Source organism: Arachis hypogaea, chromosome 6, assembly GCF_003086295.3.
Source record: "Arachis hypogaea cultivar Tifrunner chromosome 6, arahy.Tifrunner.gnm2.J5K5, whole genome shotgun sequence".
Classification (NCBI taxonomy): Eukaryota; Viridiplantae; Streptophyta; class Magnoliopsida; order Fabales; family Fabaceae; genus Arachis; species Arachis hypogaea.
Genome location: NC_092041.1, coordinates 72,223,150 through 72,239,958, shown reverse-complemented (window position 1 = coordinate 72,239,958; position 16,809 = coordinate 72,223,150). Strand labels below are relative to the sequence as shown.

Here is a 16,809-nt window from a genome sequence, read left to right as displayed (position 1 = left end):
AGCTCCTAGATATTGAGCAAATTGCTCTCCAGTCACATCTTCATCCTCTTCAGAGGAAGAATAGTCTTCAGAGCTCATGAATGGCAGAAGGAGATTTAATGGAATCTCTATGGTCTTTGTATGGGCCTCAGATTCCCTTGGATCCTTAATGGGAAACTCCTTCTTGCTTGAGGGACGTCCCAGGAGGTCTTCCTCACTAGGATTTTCGTCCTCCTCCTCCCTTGTGCATTCGGCCACTTTGATCACATCAATGGCCTTGCACTCTCCTTTTGGATTCTCTTCTGTATTGCTTGGGAGAATACTGGGAGGAGTTTCAATAACTTTCTTACTCAGCTGGCCCACTTGTGCCTCCAGATTTCTGATGGAGGATCTTGTTTCATTCATGAAACTGAAAGTGGCCTTTGACAGATCAGAGACTATATTGGCTAAATTAGAAGTGTTTTGTTCAGAATTCTCTGTCTGTTGCTGAGAAGATGATGGATATGGCTTGCTATTGCTCAGCTTGTTGCGTCCACCATTGTTAAAGCCTTGTTGAGGCTTTTGTTGATCCTTCCAGGAGAAATTTGGATGATTTCTCCATGATGGGTTATAGGTGTTTCCATATGGTTCACCCATGTAATTAACCTCTGCCATGACAGGGTTCTCAGGATCATAAGCTTCTTCAGAAGCTGCCTCTCTAGTACTGTTGGATGCATGTTGCAATCCATTCAGATTTTGAGAGATCATGTTGACCTGTTGAGTCAATACTCTGTTCTGAGCCAATATGGCATTCAGAGCATCAATTTCAAGAACTCCTTTCTTCTGAGGTATCCCATTATTCACGGAATTCCTCTCAGAGGTGTACATGAACTGGTTGTTTGCAACCATGTCAATGAGTTCTTGAGCCTCTTCAGGCATTTTCTTTAGGTGAATAGATCCACCTGCAGAATGGTCCAGTGACATTTTTGAAAATTCAGAGAGACCATAATAGAATATATCTAATAGGGTCCATTCTGAAAACATGTCAGATGGACATCTTTCGGTCAACTGCTTGTATCCTTCCCAAGCTTCATAGAGGGATTCACCATCTTTTTGTTTGAAGGTTTGAACATCCACTCTCAACTTGCTCAGCTTTTGAGGAGGAAAGAATTTATCCAAGAAGGCAGTGACCAGCTTATCCCAGGAGTCCAGGCTATCCTTAGGTTGTGAATCCAACCATATTCTAGCTTTGTCTCTTACAGCAAAAGGGAAAAGCATGAGTCAGTAGACTTCAGGATCAACTCCATTCGTCTTTACAGTCTCACAGATCTGCAAGAACTCAGTTAAAAACTGGTAAGGATCTTCAGATGGAAGTCCATAAAACTTGCAGTTTTGTTGCATTAATGCAACTAGTTGAGGCTTAAGCTCAAAGTTATTGGCTCCAATGGCAGGAATGGAGATGCTTCTTCCATCAAACTTGGACGTTGGCTTTGTGAAGTCACCAAGCATTCTCCTTGCATTATTATTATTATTATTTTCGGCTGCCATCTTCTTCTCCTGTTCGAAAATTTCTGAAAGGTTATTTCTGGATTGTTGTAATTTAGCTTCTCTTAATTTTCTCTTCAGAGTCCTTTCAGGTTCTGGATCAATTTCAACAAGAGTGCCTTTTTCCCTGTTCCTGCTCATATGAAAGAGAAGAAAACAAGAAAAGAAAGAGGAATCCTCTATGTCACAGTATAGAGATTCCTTTATGTTAGTAGAAGAAGAAAGGGGTGAAGAATCCAAATACAAGGGATATAAGAAGTTTGGATTCTTAGATGAAGAGAGGTGAAGAGGAGTGTTAGTAATTATTTGATAAAATAGAATAAGAGAAGAGAAGAGAAATTTCGAAAATAATTTTTGAAAAAGAAGTTAGTAATTTTCGAAAATCAAAGACAAAATATAATTAAAATTAAAATTTAAAACAAAAAGAATTTTTTTGAAAAAGAGAGGGAGAATTTTTGAAAATTAGAGAGAGATAGGTAGTTAGTTGGTTTTGAAAAAGATAAGAAATAAACAAAAAGTTAGTTAGTTGATTGAAAAAGATTTGAAATCAAATTTGAAAAAGATAAGAAGATAAGAAGTTAGATAAGATATTTTGAAATCAAATTTTGAAAAAGATAAAATTTTTGAAAAAGATAAGATAAAAGATGAAATAAAAGATAAAAGATATTTTGAAAAGGATTTGATTTTAAAATTAAAATTAATTACTTGACTAACAAGAAACTAAAAGATAAGATTCTAGAATTTAAAGATTGAACCTTTCTTAACAAGAAAGTAACAAACTTCAAATTTTTTGAACCAATCACATTAATTGTTAGCTAATTTTCGAAAATTTGATATAAAGATAAGAAAAAGATTTTGAAAATATTTTGAAAAAGATTTTTGAAATTTTCGAAATATATAAAAAAATGAAAAAGATATGATTTTTGAAAAAAGATTTTGAAAAGATAAGATTTTTAAAATTGAAATTTTTGACTTGACTTGTAAGAAACAACTAATTTTAAAAATTTTTGACCAAGTCAACCCAAAATTTCGAAAATTTGGAGGAAAATAAGGAAAAGATATTTTTTGGATTTTTTGAATTTTGAATTATGAAAGAGAAAAACAACAAAAATATTCAATGCATGAAATTTTTAGATCAAAACAATGAATGCATGCAAGAATGCTATGAATGTCAAGATGAACACCAAGAACACTTTGAATATCATGATGAACATCAAGAACATAATTTTGAAAAATTTTTGATGCAAAGAAAACATGCAAGACACCAAACTTAGAAATCTTTAATGCATGGATAATATGAATGCAAAAATGCACATGAAAAACAACAAACAACACAAAACAAGAAATCATCAAGATCAAACAAGAAGACTTGTCAAGAACAACTTGAAGATCATGAAGAACACTATGAATGCATGGAGTTTTCGAAAAAATGCAAGAAAAATTTTAAAAGCATGCAATTGACACCAAACTTAAAAATTGACTCAAGACTCAAACAAGAACACAAAATATTTTTGATTTTTATGATTTTCTAATTTTTTTGTGTTTTTATTTAATTTTTTCGAAAAAAACATTTTTGGAAAAACGAAAAAGAAAAGAAAAATTTTTGAAAAAGTTCTTGAAAAGAAAATTACCTAATCTGAGCAACAAGATGAACCGTCAGTTGTCCATACTCGAACAATCCCCGGCAACGGCGCCAAAAACTTGGTGCACGAAATTGTGATTCATTCTTTTCTAACTCGAAACAATCCCCGGTAATGGCTCCAAAAACTTGGTGCTCAATATCACGGTGTCTAAAATTCAATTCACAACTCCGCACAACTAACCAGCAAGTGCACTGGGTCGTCCAAGTAATACCTTACGTGAGTAAGGGTCGATCCCACGGAGATTGTTGGTATGAAGCAAGCTATGGTCATCTTGTAAATCCCAGTTAAGTGGACTCATAAAGTCAAATGTGATTAGATTGGATAAATAAAGATAAATAAAATAAAAAGGGATAGAAATACTTATGTAAATCAATAGTGGGAATTTCAGATAGGCATATGGAGATGTTGTACTCCTCTTGGATCTTTACTTTCTTATTGCATTCATCCAATCCTTCTTACTCCTTTCCATGGCAAGCTGTATGTAGGGCATCACCGTTGTCAATGGCTACATCCCATCCTCTCAGTGAAAACGTTCCTATGCTCTGTCACAGCACGGCTAATCATCTGTCGGTCCTCAATCAGGTTGGAATAGAATCCCTTGATTCTTTTGCGTTTGTCATCACGCCCAGCCTTCAGGAGTTTGAAGCTCGTCACAGTCATTCAATCCCAGAATCCTACTCGGAATACCTTAGACAAGGTTTAGACTTTCCGGATCCTCATGAATGCCGCCATCTATCTAGCTTATACCACGAAGATTCTGTTGGGGAATCTAAGAGATATGCGCCCGGCCTAGAGTAGAACGGAAGTGGTTGTCAGTCACGCGCGTTCATAGGTGAGAATGATGATGAGTGTCACAGATCATCACATTCATCAAAGTTAAGTGTAACGTATATCTTGGAATAAGAATAAAAGAGAATTGAATAGAAAGTAATAGTAATTGTATTGAAACTTAAGGTACAGCAGAACTCCACACCCTTAATCTATGGTGTGCAGAAACTCCACCGTTGAAAATACATAAGTGAAAGGTTCAGGCATGGCCGAATGGCCAGCCCCCATGATCTGAGAACTAATCGTCCCAAGATGTCTAATACACTAGTAAAAAGTTCTATTTATAATAAACTAGCTCCTAGGGTTTACAAGAGTAAGTAATTGATGCATAAATCCACTTCCGAGGCCCACTTGGTGCATGTTTGGGCTGAGCTTGATCTATCCACGAGCTGAGGCTTTTCTTGGAGTTGAACTCCAAGTTATGACGTGTTTTGGGCGTTCAACTCCGGATCATGACGTTTTTCTGGCGTTTAACTCCAGACAGCAGCATGTACTTGGCGTTCAACGCCAAGTTACGTCGTCAATATTCGAATAAAGTATGGACTATTATATAATGCTGGAAAGCTCTGGATGTCTACTTTCCAACGCCGTTGAGAGCGCGCCATTTGGAGTTCTGTAGCTCCAGAAAATCCATTTCGAGTGCAGGGAGGTCAGATTCCAACAGCATCAGCAGTCCTTTTGTCAGCCTTTTTCAGAGTTTTGCTCAAGTCCCTCAATTTCAGCCAGAATTTACCTGAAATCACAGAAAAACACACAAACTCATAGTAAAGTCCAGAAATGTGAATTTAACATAAAAACTAACGAAAACATCCCTAAAAGTAGCTTGAACTTACTAAAAACTGTCTAAAAACAATGCCAAAAAGCGTATAAATTATCCGCTCATCAATACACCAACCTTTGCTATCAAGCTTTGGACATGTGACCATAATGAACCTAGAATGATGCTTTCAACCACTAACCATCTCCTTTTTACTCTTAAAGCCACTAATTTTTCTAAGTTGACCATCCGTTTCAAGCAAACCATATTCAAGGGGAATAACAAAGCTTAAGTATAAGGAATTTACCCACTTGAATGAGAGAATGGATGGTGGTGGCTTGGGGAGAGGTATCTCCAATGTGCTTGCAAGCTCTACTCCCTTGTTTACTTCCTTGTCAATCTCCACCTCTTCATAAACTTCTTCATTCTCAATCCTTTGTTCATCAACTTCATCTAACTCTTCTCCATCACTTAAGTCATAAATGGGAGGTTGAGAGAAATCTACCTCCACATCACTTCCAAATTCATTGGGGGAAGGTTCTTCAATTCAAAGGATTCTTCACCAAGAAGATTGGATGCATGATCTTCATCACCAAGGGAACTCAATTCTTGCTTCACTCCTTCCAAGTCTTCATATGGGATATGCCTTGGAGGTTGTGCACATTCCTCCTCAACATCAACTTCAATCTTCTTGGAGGGGTTTTCTATAACTCTAGGTTTCCATGAAGGTTCCGCATCTCCTAAGTCTTCAATCACTTCTTCCTTTTCTTCAATGGTCATAGGTTCCTCCAATTGTTCTAACACAAAGTAGCATTCCTCCTTTTCCACCGAAGTTTCCAATCTCTCCTTTAAGCTATGCTCCTCTTTAGATTCTCCACATGTAGCCATGGGAGTTCCTCGAGTGTCCAAAAGTTGGGATGCTAGCCGGTTTACCACCTCATCCAATGCGGTCATGAATTGTTGCACATCCCTTGTCATCTCCTCTTGTCCTTGAAGAAGAACACCGAGGGTTTCATCCATTAGAGATTGGGGTGAATGGGAGGGTTCATCATTTTGGAGAAAGGGTTCATTATAGGAAGATGGTTCTTCTTGGTAAGGTGGTGGTATGTGTTGAGGTGGTTCTTGGGAGTAGTAATCTTGGAATTGTGGTTCCATGTATGGCTCATATGGTTCAAAAGGCGGTTGGTATGGTGGGTAAGGATCATGGTCATATGAAGGTGTTTGTTGAAAATAGACTTGTGAGTGTGGTAGAGGTTCATGTTGAGGATATGACTCATAGGCATATGGTGGTGGTTCTTGAAAATCACAAGAAGATTCACCATAGCCATTGGATTGATATGCATCTAAAAATGGCTCTTCTTCATAGTGCATTGGTGGGGTTGTTTCCATGAGGATTGATCATAAGCATATGGCTCTTCCCACCTTTGATTATCCCATCCTTGATACACAACTTCATTATAGTCCTCATCACCTACAACATAGTTGTAATCACACTCATAGCCGAAGTGAGAATTCATGGTAGCAAGAGAAAGTAAAAACAAAAGCTAATAGAAAACAAGAGAAACAAAATTCTACAACTAGCAATTAAAGCAAAGAGCAAGATATTCACACTATTCACATATATACAATAACCAATAACATAACACCATTGCAATTCCCCGGCAACGGCGCCATTTTGATGATTGGATTTTTTGACGGCTTAGAATTTCTCAAATAAAATCTCGTTGAAGTATAGTTTCTAAATCAAGCAATAATCCTTTCATACAAAAAGTTGTTTGTCACTAAAACAAACCCCTAAATTTATAAACTGAAGTATTCAAACCTCGGGTCGTTCTCTCTAGGAATTGTAATGAAGTGTTTTGTTATTGGTTGTGAGTTATTTTGGGGTTTTAGATAAGAAGCATGAAAAGTAAATGGCAATGAAAATAAACTAACAACTATAAAAGGCTCTTGGCAAGATATGAAAATTAGAAGTCCTATCCTAGTTATCCTCCTCAATTGTGATGAGAATTGTTCATTGCTCCCACTTAGTTAACCCTTACTAAATAAAGGAAAGTCAAGTGGATGAATTGACTTGAGCCACAAATCCTAGCCAACTCCCAAGGAAAGACTAGCTTTAGTGCACTCCAAACCAATTAGCAATCTCTCCAATTATCAATCAACAAAGGAATTAGATACCTCAAGTGTCACTAATTACTCTACCTAGGCCAAGAGGAACAAAATCTATCTAATAGCTATAAGAGGCATTTCAACAAACACATAAAGTGCAATAGAAGTAAACATTATTAAATGCAAGAATTAAAGAGAGATCTAACTACAAAGGCAAGAGATTAACAATGGAAAAGCAAAGAAGACACAATTATTATGAATTACCTCTTAGTGAATTGAAAGAAAATGGAAGGAACCATACTAGATCTACAACAAAATGTAAGAACAACATAAAGGAAATTACAACAAAAGAGTAGAAGAAGATGAATCTAACAACAAAGAATTGAAATGTAGAAGTAGAAGAAAGCAAAGATTAAAACCTAGATCTAAGAACTAATCCTAATCCTAATCCTAATTCTAGAGAGAAGTGAGAGCTTCTCTCTCTAGAAACTACTTCTAAACTAATCCTAATGAGTGTGAATGATTGGAATCCCCTTTTCTCTTCAATCCTTGGCTTTAAATAGCATCTTTGGCGCCAAAGTTGGTTGCAATTGGGCCCCACAACCCTTCAGAATTCGTTGGTCACGTTTTCATTAAAAAATCATAAACCAGCACCGACGCGTACGCGCAAAGCACGCATACGCGTCCATGGGGTGATTCGCAGGTGCGCGCAAGCGCCAGGTGCGCGCACGCGTCCATGGGCGAGTTCAACTTCTTTGAATTTTCATGATTTCTCCACTTTGCATGCTTTCCCTCTTCACTCCTTTGATCCATTCCTAGCCTTTTCAATCTGAAATCACTAACAAACATATCAAGGCATCTAGTGGAATCAAAGGGGGATTAAAACCATCAAATTAAGGGTTGAAAAGCATGTTTTCACATCTAAGCACAAATAAGGAGACAATCACAAAACCATGCTATTTCATTGGATAAATGAGGGTAAAAGGTATTAAAATCTCTTAAAATCAATGCAAGATAAACCGTCAAAATGGGGTTTATCATCCTCCTCCAGTTCCTTCTCTCAAAGTGTCAACCTCCTCGGTTTCTCCTGCCGGATTGCCAAATCTTGAACCGGGATGATGAAACTGTTGACGCTGTGCCTATTCAAGCTCGCCCTCCTTCTCCTGATTCTGATGCCACCAAGAAAGCTCCCGATGCTGCCGAGAAAACTTCTGTTGATTTGTAGTTGGCCCGACTTGTGGGCGTTTTGTGGAAACTTTTTTATAACTTTTTTGTGTAGATGGCCCAATGTGTGGGCTTTTTGAACTCTTTATTTTTCTATTTCTCGTTTGACATTTTTATGTTGCTTGCCTGGTAACTTCATTTTGAAAAACAAAAGGCCGCTTTCTGGGGTTGATTATGGTGGCTTTTTGAAGCTTCGCATTTATGCTCTCTTTGGCGTAATATCTCTTTTCGGATTTTTGCATTTTGTTTCTTGGCCTCTTTGGATTGCTTTGCACTTATTGCTTGTAGCTCGGATCCTTTGAGACTGTGGTTGCGTGGGTCCGACGTGCTTCCTAGTTTTTTCGCCATTGCTTTGTATTTTAATGCTTTATAGCCAGCTTCTTCGCGTTGGTCCCTTTATGAGTTATTTTTGTAATCCTCTTTCTTGGACCTCTGTTAGGTCTCTTTCAGGGATTACTTGTATAACTTTTCAGTAGCAGGAGTCCGACTTTGTTATGTCGGTCTCCTTTTAAGTTATTTCTGTAATCCTCTTTTTTGGACCTTTGTCAGGTCTCTTCCAGGGATTACTTTGATAAATTTTTAATGGTAGGAGTCCGACTTGGTTATGTCGGTCTCCTTTAAGTTATTTTTTGTAGTTCTCTTTCTTGGATCTTTTGTCAGATCTCTTTCAGGGACTACTTGATAACTTTTTTAATGGTAGGAGTCCGACTTGGCTATATCGGTATCCTTTAAGTTATTTTTTGTAGTCCTCTTTCTTGGATCTTTTGTCAGATCTCTTTCAGGGACTACTTGATAACTTTTTAATGGTAGGAGTCCGACTTGGCTATATCGGTCTCCTTTAAGTTATTTTTTGTAGTCCTCTTTCTTGGATCTTTTGTCAGATCTCTTTCAGGGACTACTTGTATAACTTTTCGTTTTGGGCAGACTTTTATTATGTCGGGCCCTTCTAAGTTAAAGTAATCCTCTTTAATATGGTTGGCCAGACCTCTTTCAAGGGTTTACTTATAACTTGGGTTGACTTGGTCCGACTTCCGCACGTCGGCCAGTCTTTAAGTTATTATTTTAGCTATCCGTAAGACCTTGTCAGGTTCTTTTTTGGATTGCTTTCGATAACTTCTTACATTATTCTGTGTTCATCTTTGCCGATTTGTAGAAAACGGTTGGCATCTTTAGATCGTCCTTTGGGTGAATTGCGTTTTCACCTTTATCGGACGATTATCTTTATCGTGGTCAGGTAGTGAATTTGTTTTTCACTTTCTGCCGACCTATTGCTTTATAATCGGATGATAAATACTTCAGATTAATGCGTCTTGGACTCTTGTAGAATATCTAAAATATATTTTATTTAAAGGAAAATGCGAATATATACATGTAGGATTTTTCTGGTCTAGGTCTCGACCTGGTGCCTCGTTAAAAAACCTTTTCAGGAAAAAGAGTGCATCCATTTAGTGAGACCTTTTACCTTTTCTAACTGTAGTACCTTCGTAGGTTGCAGGCGTGCCATGATCGGTGAAGCTCTCATCCATCATGCTCGGACAGTCTGTAGTAGCCCTTCCCCAGTACTTCAATGACTCGGTAGGGTCCTTTCCAGTTTGCTGCCAGCTTTCCTTCTCCGGGTCGAGCTGTTCCAATGTCATTTCTGATTAGGATGAGATCATTCTCTGCGAAGCTTCTCGGCACTACCTTTAGATTATATCTGGAATCCATTCGTCGTTTTAGAGCTTCTTCCCTGATCTGAGCTCTTTCTTGGATTTCGGGTAACAAGTCGAGTTCTTCTCTCTGAAGTTGAGAGTTTGCTCGTTCATTGTAGTGGACTACTCGGGGAGATCCTTCTTCGATTTCTATTGGAATCATTGCCTTCGCTCCGTATGCCAATCAGAATGGTGATTCGTTTGTAGTAGAATGGGGGGTTGTTCGATACGCCCATAGGACTTGTGGGAGTTCCTCGGCCCAGGCTCCTTTTGCTTCTTGTAGCCTCCGCTTTATTCCAGCCAATATGACTTTGTTGGCCGCTTCGGCTTGTCCATTGGCTTGGGGATGTTCAACGGAGGTGAACTGGTGTTTTATGTTCAAGTCGGCCACCAGTTTTCTGAAGCCTGCCTCTGTAAATTGGGTACCGTTGTCCGTGGTGATGGAGTATGGTATCCCGAACCTCGTAATAATGTTCCTATATAGGAATTTTCGACTTCTTTGAGCAGTGGCTTTGGCTAGGGGTTCTGCCTCGATCCATTTTGTGAAATAGTCTACTACTACTATGAGGAATTTTACTTGTCCCGATCCCTGTGGGAAGGGTCCGAGAAGGTCAAGTCCCCATTTTGCAAATGGCCAGGGCGAGGTCACGCTGATGAGCTTTTCTGGTGGGGCGATGTGAAAGTTGGCATGCTTCTGGCATGGTGGGCATGTCCTCATAAATTCTGTAGCATCCTTTTGTAAAGTTGGCCAATAGAATCCCGCCCGGAGTATCTTTTTGGTGAGGGCTTGCGCTCCGAGATGATTACCACAAATGCCGCTATGCACTTCCTCCAAGACTTCCTTTGTGTTAGAAGTCGGTATGCATTTTAGTAAAGGTGTTGATATCCCTCTTTTGTATAGTGTGTTGTTTATGATAGTGTAGTACTGTGCCTCCCTTTTTAGTCTTTTTGCCTCCTTTTCATCTGTAGGGAGTGCTTCTGTTTTGAGGTAATTTATTATGGGGGTTATCCATCCTTGATCCTGACCTATTATGGCTAGGACTTCTTCTTCCGATATTGACGGGTTCTGTAGTATCTCCTGGATGAGACTTCTATTGTTGCCCCCTGATTTGGTGCTGGCTAATTTTGAAAGTGCACCAGCTCGGGCATTTTGCTCTCGGGGAATGTGGTAGATCCTGTATTCTCCGAGTTGTCTGAGCTGTTCTTTGGTTCTATCCAAATATTTTTTCATGGTCGGGTCTTTAACTTGGTAGCTTCCTATTATTTGTGAGGTAACGACTTGTGAGTCGCTGTAGATGTTGAGTTTCCGAGCTCCAACCTCCCTAGCCAGCTTCAAACCGGCTAGTAGCGCTTCGTATTCCGCTTGATTGTTCGAGGCCGGGAATCCAAATTTAAGGGAGAGCTCAAGTTGAGTTCCTTGGTTGCTTTCGATTATCACACCCGCACCGCTTCCTGTTTTATTTGAGGATCCGTCGACGTATATGTTCCACTCTATGGGATTTCCGGGATGTCTGTGAATTCTGCGATGAAATCGGCCAGGTGTTGTGATTTGATGGCTGTCCGTGCCTCATATTGGAGGTCGAACTCGGACAACTCGATTGCCCATTGTAGGATTCTTCTTGCCAGATCTGTTTTCTGTAATATCCCTTTTATGGGTTGGTTGGTCCAAACTTTGATGGTGTGTGCCTGGAAGTATGGGCGAAGTCGCCGGGATGTGAGTATCAAAGCGTATGCAAATTTTTCTATTTTCTGGTAGTTCAGCTCTGACCCCTGTAGTGCTTTACTAATGAAGTAGACGGGTTGTTGGCCTCTTTCGTCTTATCGAATCAGCGCTGAGGCTATTGCCTGACTTCCTACTACGAGGTATAGTATGAGCGATTCTCCCTCTTGTGGTCGAGATAGGATAGGTGGTTGCCCCAAGAATTCTTTAAAGTTTTTGAAGGCTTGTTCACATTCCGCTGTCCATTCGAAGTTCTTTCCCTTCTTCAAGGTAGCATAGAAACGGAGGGATCTTATCGCTGATCCTGCGAGGAATCTGGACAAGGCTGCCAACCTTCCATTGAGTTGTTGTACCTCTTTGACGCAGGTTGGGCTCTTCATGTTGAGTATGGCCTGGCATTTATCTGGATTTGCCTCGATTCCCCTTTGTGTGAGCATAAATCCTAAAAATTTACCTGCTTCAACTGCGAAGGTGCATTTAGCCGGGTTAAGTCGCATGCCGTGCTTCCTTATGGTATCGAATACTTGAATCAAATCGGTTAATAATGTCTCTTCGCTTTGTGTCTTTATCAACATGTCATCCACGTAGACCTCCATGATTTTTCCGATGTGAACTGAGAAGACTTTATTCATTAGCCTTTGATAAGTAGCTGCTGCGTTCTTGAGACCAAAAGGCATCACTATGTAACAGTAGTTTGCTTTCGGTTTTAGGAACGAGGTTTTTTCTTGATCTGGTGGATACATAGGGATTTGATTGTACCCTGAATATGCGTCCATGAATGAGAGATACTTATATCCTGATGAAGCATCCACTAGAGTGTCGATGCTTGGGAGTGGATAGGGGTCTTTTGGGCAGGCTTTGTTGAGGTCGGTGTAGTCGGTACACATTTGCCACTTCCCATTTGACTTTTTCACCAAGACGACGTTTGCTAGCCATAGTGGATACTTGACTTCCCTTATGAACCCGGCCTCAAGTAGCGCTTGTACTTGCTCCTCTACAGCCTGAGCTCGTTCTGGTCCAAGTTTTCTTCGTCTTTATTGTACCGGCCAGGATCCCGGATAAACTGCCAACTTGTGGCTCATTAGTTCGGGATCAATACCTGGCATGTCGGCGGCTTTCCATGCGAAGAGATCAACATTATCTCGTAGGAACCGTATTTGTGATTCCTTTATGTCTCCTTTTAGGATCGTACCAATATTAGTTGTTTTATCCGAGGTGTCTCCGATCTGGATTCTTTCTACTTCTCCTTCGGGTTGTGGTCGGAGTTCTTCTCGCCTCTGAACTCCACCGAGCTCGATTGTGTGGAACTCTCCTCCTTCACCTCGGAGGTTTAGGCTTTCGTTGTAATAGCGACGTGCCATCTTTTGATCTGCCTTTATTGTAGCTATCCCTTCCGCAGTTGGGAATTTCATACATAGATGTGGAGTTGAAACTATTGCACCGAGTTGATTTAACGTTGTCCGACCTATTAAGGCATTGTAGGCCGAGCTTACGTCAACCACGATGTAGTCTATCTTGAGTGTTCTGGATTGGTTTCCCTTTCCGAAGGTTGTATGCAGCGATACGTATCCCAGCGGTTGAACTGGGGTATCTCCTAGTCCGAACAGACTGTTCAGGTATGCTCTTAGCTCTTTTTCTTCTAGACCGAGTTTGTCGAAGGCAGTATTGAATAAGAAGTCGGCAGAGCTTCCCTGGTCAATTAGTGTACGGTGAAGGTTGGCGTTTGCCAGTATGATTGTAATGACCATAGGGTCGTCATGTCCCGAGATGATTCCGGATGCGTCTTCCTTGGTAAACGTGATTGCTGGGATGTCTGGGGTTTCCTTTTTTCCTTCGACGTGGTATACCTCTTTGAGGTGTCACTTGCGAGATGATTTGGAGATTCCTCCTCCAGCAAATCCGCCGTGTATTACGTGAACGTGTCTTTTCGGTGTGCGAGGTGATCGTTCAGATCGTCCAACATCTTCATCCCTTCGTCTTTTTCTTGGTTCGTCATCCCGATTAGCCAAAAACCGATCTAGTTTTCCTTCTCTTACTAGTTTTTCTATGATGTTTTTCAAATCGAAGCATTCATTGGTGGAATGCCCTCGAAGTCGGTGGTATTCACAGTATTCATTCCGATTTCCTCCTCCTCTTTTACCTTTAAGTGGCCGAGCTGAAGGGATTTTCTCTGTATGGCAGACTTCTTTGTAAACATCTACCAAGGATACCCTAAGAGGGGTATAGTTATGATATTTTTTGATTTTCTCTCCGGAGCGATCTTCCTTTTTCTTGGATTCTTTATCTCGGTAGGCAGAACCGAACCTTGAGATTTCGCTAAGTCGAGAGTTCTCTTCCATGTTGATGTATTTTTGTGCCCGCTCTTGTACTTCGTCTAAGGAGGTCGGGTATCTCTTCGATATAGATTGGCTAAATGGTCCTTCTCGTAGGCCATTTATGATGCCCATAATGGCAGCTTCTATTGGAAGACTTTGTATGTCCATGCATGTTTTGTTGAATCTTTCCATGTAGTTGCGAAGGCTCTCCCGATCTCCTTGCTTGATCCCTAGTAGGCTAGGCGCGTGTTTAGATTTATCCTTTTGTATGGAGAATCGGGCCAGGAATTTCTTGGCCAGGTCGTCGAAACTCGAGATGGATTTTGGAGGTAGGTTGTCGAACCATTTGATGGCTGTCTTGGTTAGAGTTGTTGGAAAGGCTTTGCAGCGAACTGCATCTGAAGCATCAGTGAGGTACATTCTACTTCTGAAGTTGCTGAGATGATGGTTGGGATCCGAGGTGCCGTCATATAGAGTCATCTCCGGAAGCTTGAAATCTTTTGGAATTTTGGTTTTCATGATTTCTCTGGTGAATGGATCTTGATCTTTCTGAGAGCTATCCTCTGTGGATGGTCGAGTAGCTTTAGTTTTGAGATCAGCTTCGAGTCTTATAAGTTTATCTTCTAATTCTCGGCGCCGCCTTATTTCCCGGCGTAGATCTTCTTCTTTTTCACGTCGATGTTGGGCTTCTTTCTCAAGTTGCTCCAATCGGTTTTGAAGTGCTTCTATTACTCCTGGATTTGATGAATTTTTTTGTCTCCGTTGGTTTCTGGAGTATTTTTGAGTATCGTGTCCGCATTTTTATGTGGCGTTCTGTCTTCTAAACCTGAATCGTGGTCGTTCTCATGGTCATCCACCATGTTGATGGGATGACTTCCAGGTTCCCCGGCAACGGCGCCAATGTTCCGAGGGTTACCTGAAACTGTAGGCCGATCTCGGATGAGATCTTCTGTGTTGGTCGGAGCCGACGTGTCCAGTAGGTGTACGGTGGCCGGAGCTGATGTGTCCGACTTGTTGGACTTGGTAGTGGTGCTGATCCTTCATCCCCGGAGGGTGGGGGGTACCTGCAAGGGACTCCGATGCTTAAGTTAGCAAGGGTATTAAGCAGGTATTGAGTAGAATCAGAGTATGAGTTATACCTAGGTGCTCCAGTGTATTTATAGTGTTGAGACGTGACCTTTGTTGGATAAGATAAGTTAGTTATCTTATCTTATCTTTATCTTTAGGGTTGAGGTCAGCGTGTCTTCAACGGAACCGCCCTTATCTCTATAGGCTTAGGCCGCCTTAGGATTTCGGTCGTGTTCCTCCATTTGGGCCCTTTACTGGGCTCTCTTGTCGATTTGGCCGAGCTCTCTGAGAAGAGGTCGGATAGTCTAATCTGAAGAGGTCGGTCGCTTTATCTTCAATCATCCCAGGTCGGATAGCTCGACCCAGGGTATGAACAATATTGGAAATTCCTCTAACCAAATTTTTCTTTACTAACTTAGAAATTTGGTACATGCTAGCATGACCCAATTTCTTATGCCAAAGCCATTTTTCAGATTCAAGAAAGGTAAAATATGTTACATTTTGTTCTTTTAAGTCCTCAAGAGTCAATCCATACACATTATTGCATCTTTTAGCCTTAAATAAAATATCCCCAGTTTTTTCACAAACAACCAAAACACAAACTTTCTAAAAACAACTACAAATCCTAAATCACACAATTAGCTTACACTACGTAAATTATGTTTCAAACCATTTACAAGAAGAACATCGTTTATACAAGATGAAAAGGTTTTACCAACTTTTCCAACGACCACTATTTTTCCTTTACCATCGTCACCGAAAGTGACAAGTCCTCCATCATACTCATCAAGCTTTATGAAGAAGGTTGTCTTTCCGGTCATGTGCCTAGAACATCTGCTGTCCATGTACCACATATTTTCCTTCCATTTGGATGCTAGGCACACCTACAAAACAAGCTCAAGTGACCTTAGGTATCCAAATTTTCTTGGATCATTTCACGTTAAACCATCTCTTATGTCCTAGTCCATTATAATCAAAAACAACTTTGTAAAGTTTATCACCAATAATCCTTTCACCAAAAAAACATTGAATGGAAAAGTGTCCATTTCGGTTGCATAGTCTACAAAACCTTGGAGTTGCTGATTTGTTAAAGTAGGTGGGGTCTTGAAACCTTGTGTCATTAGAAGATGAAGCTCTATTTTCAAAAGAGGGTTTCTCATCAGATTTGAAATTTTTGTAAAACCCCAAACCAGCTTTATCAAAGAGTGGTTTTTTACTAGCCAAGATTTGATTTAAATTTTCAGAACTCTGAGTAAACTTGGCTAAGTCATTTTCAAGACTTTTAATCTTTTTCAGCAACTCTTCATTTTCCTTGAAACAATTTACATATGCAACAACAGAATGGTCACTTTCACAACTTCTAAGTTGGGCTTTTAACTGCTTATTTTCTTCAACAAGTTCACAAGCAGTTTCGGCCTCCCTTAACTTTTCTTTGAGAAAACCATTTTCAACTTTAAAAATGATAATTTGTTGTTCAAGATCTTGATTATCAAGTAGAAAACATTTATTTTTCCAGAAAGGTGGTCTATCATAAGATGAAGATCTTCAGTGTTAGGGTTGTGAAAGACTACCTAATCTATGTGATCTTCCATGAGACAAGGTTGTGACTTGGTTTCTGATTCTTCATCATCGTCTGAGTCATTTTCCAAGTCCTCCCATGAAGCCATCAGTCCCTTCTTCTTTCCTCCTTTTGGCTTCTCCTCCTTCTTCAACTTGGGACAATCAGATTTGAAATGCCCCATTTCCTTGCAGTTGTAACAAGTTACTTTGCTTAGCTCTTTCTTCATTTTCCTTAAACTACTGCCTTTGCATTTCTCTTTGAACTTCACCATTTTCCTAAATTTTTTGGGAAACAACTCATTTTCAGAGGAGTTATCACTGGATTCATCATCCAGAGGGTCAGTCATAGAAGAAAAAGCAATTCCTTTCTTTTTTGAATCCTTTTTTCAAA

The 16,809-nt window shown here is 40.0% G+C and overlaps 1 non-coding gene across 1 annotated transcript; it reads left to right on the top strand.

The window, feature by feature from the left end:
- Window positions 1-1,000: 1,000 nt before the first annotated feature.
- LOC112700508 (small nucleolar RNA R71) lies at window positions 1,001-1,104 on the top strand. The gene has a single exon (XR_003153416.1). It is a non-coding gene; the product is annotated as a small nucleolar RNA R71 (small nucleolar RNA).
- Window positions 1,105-16,809: the final 15,705 nt, after the last annotated feature.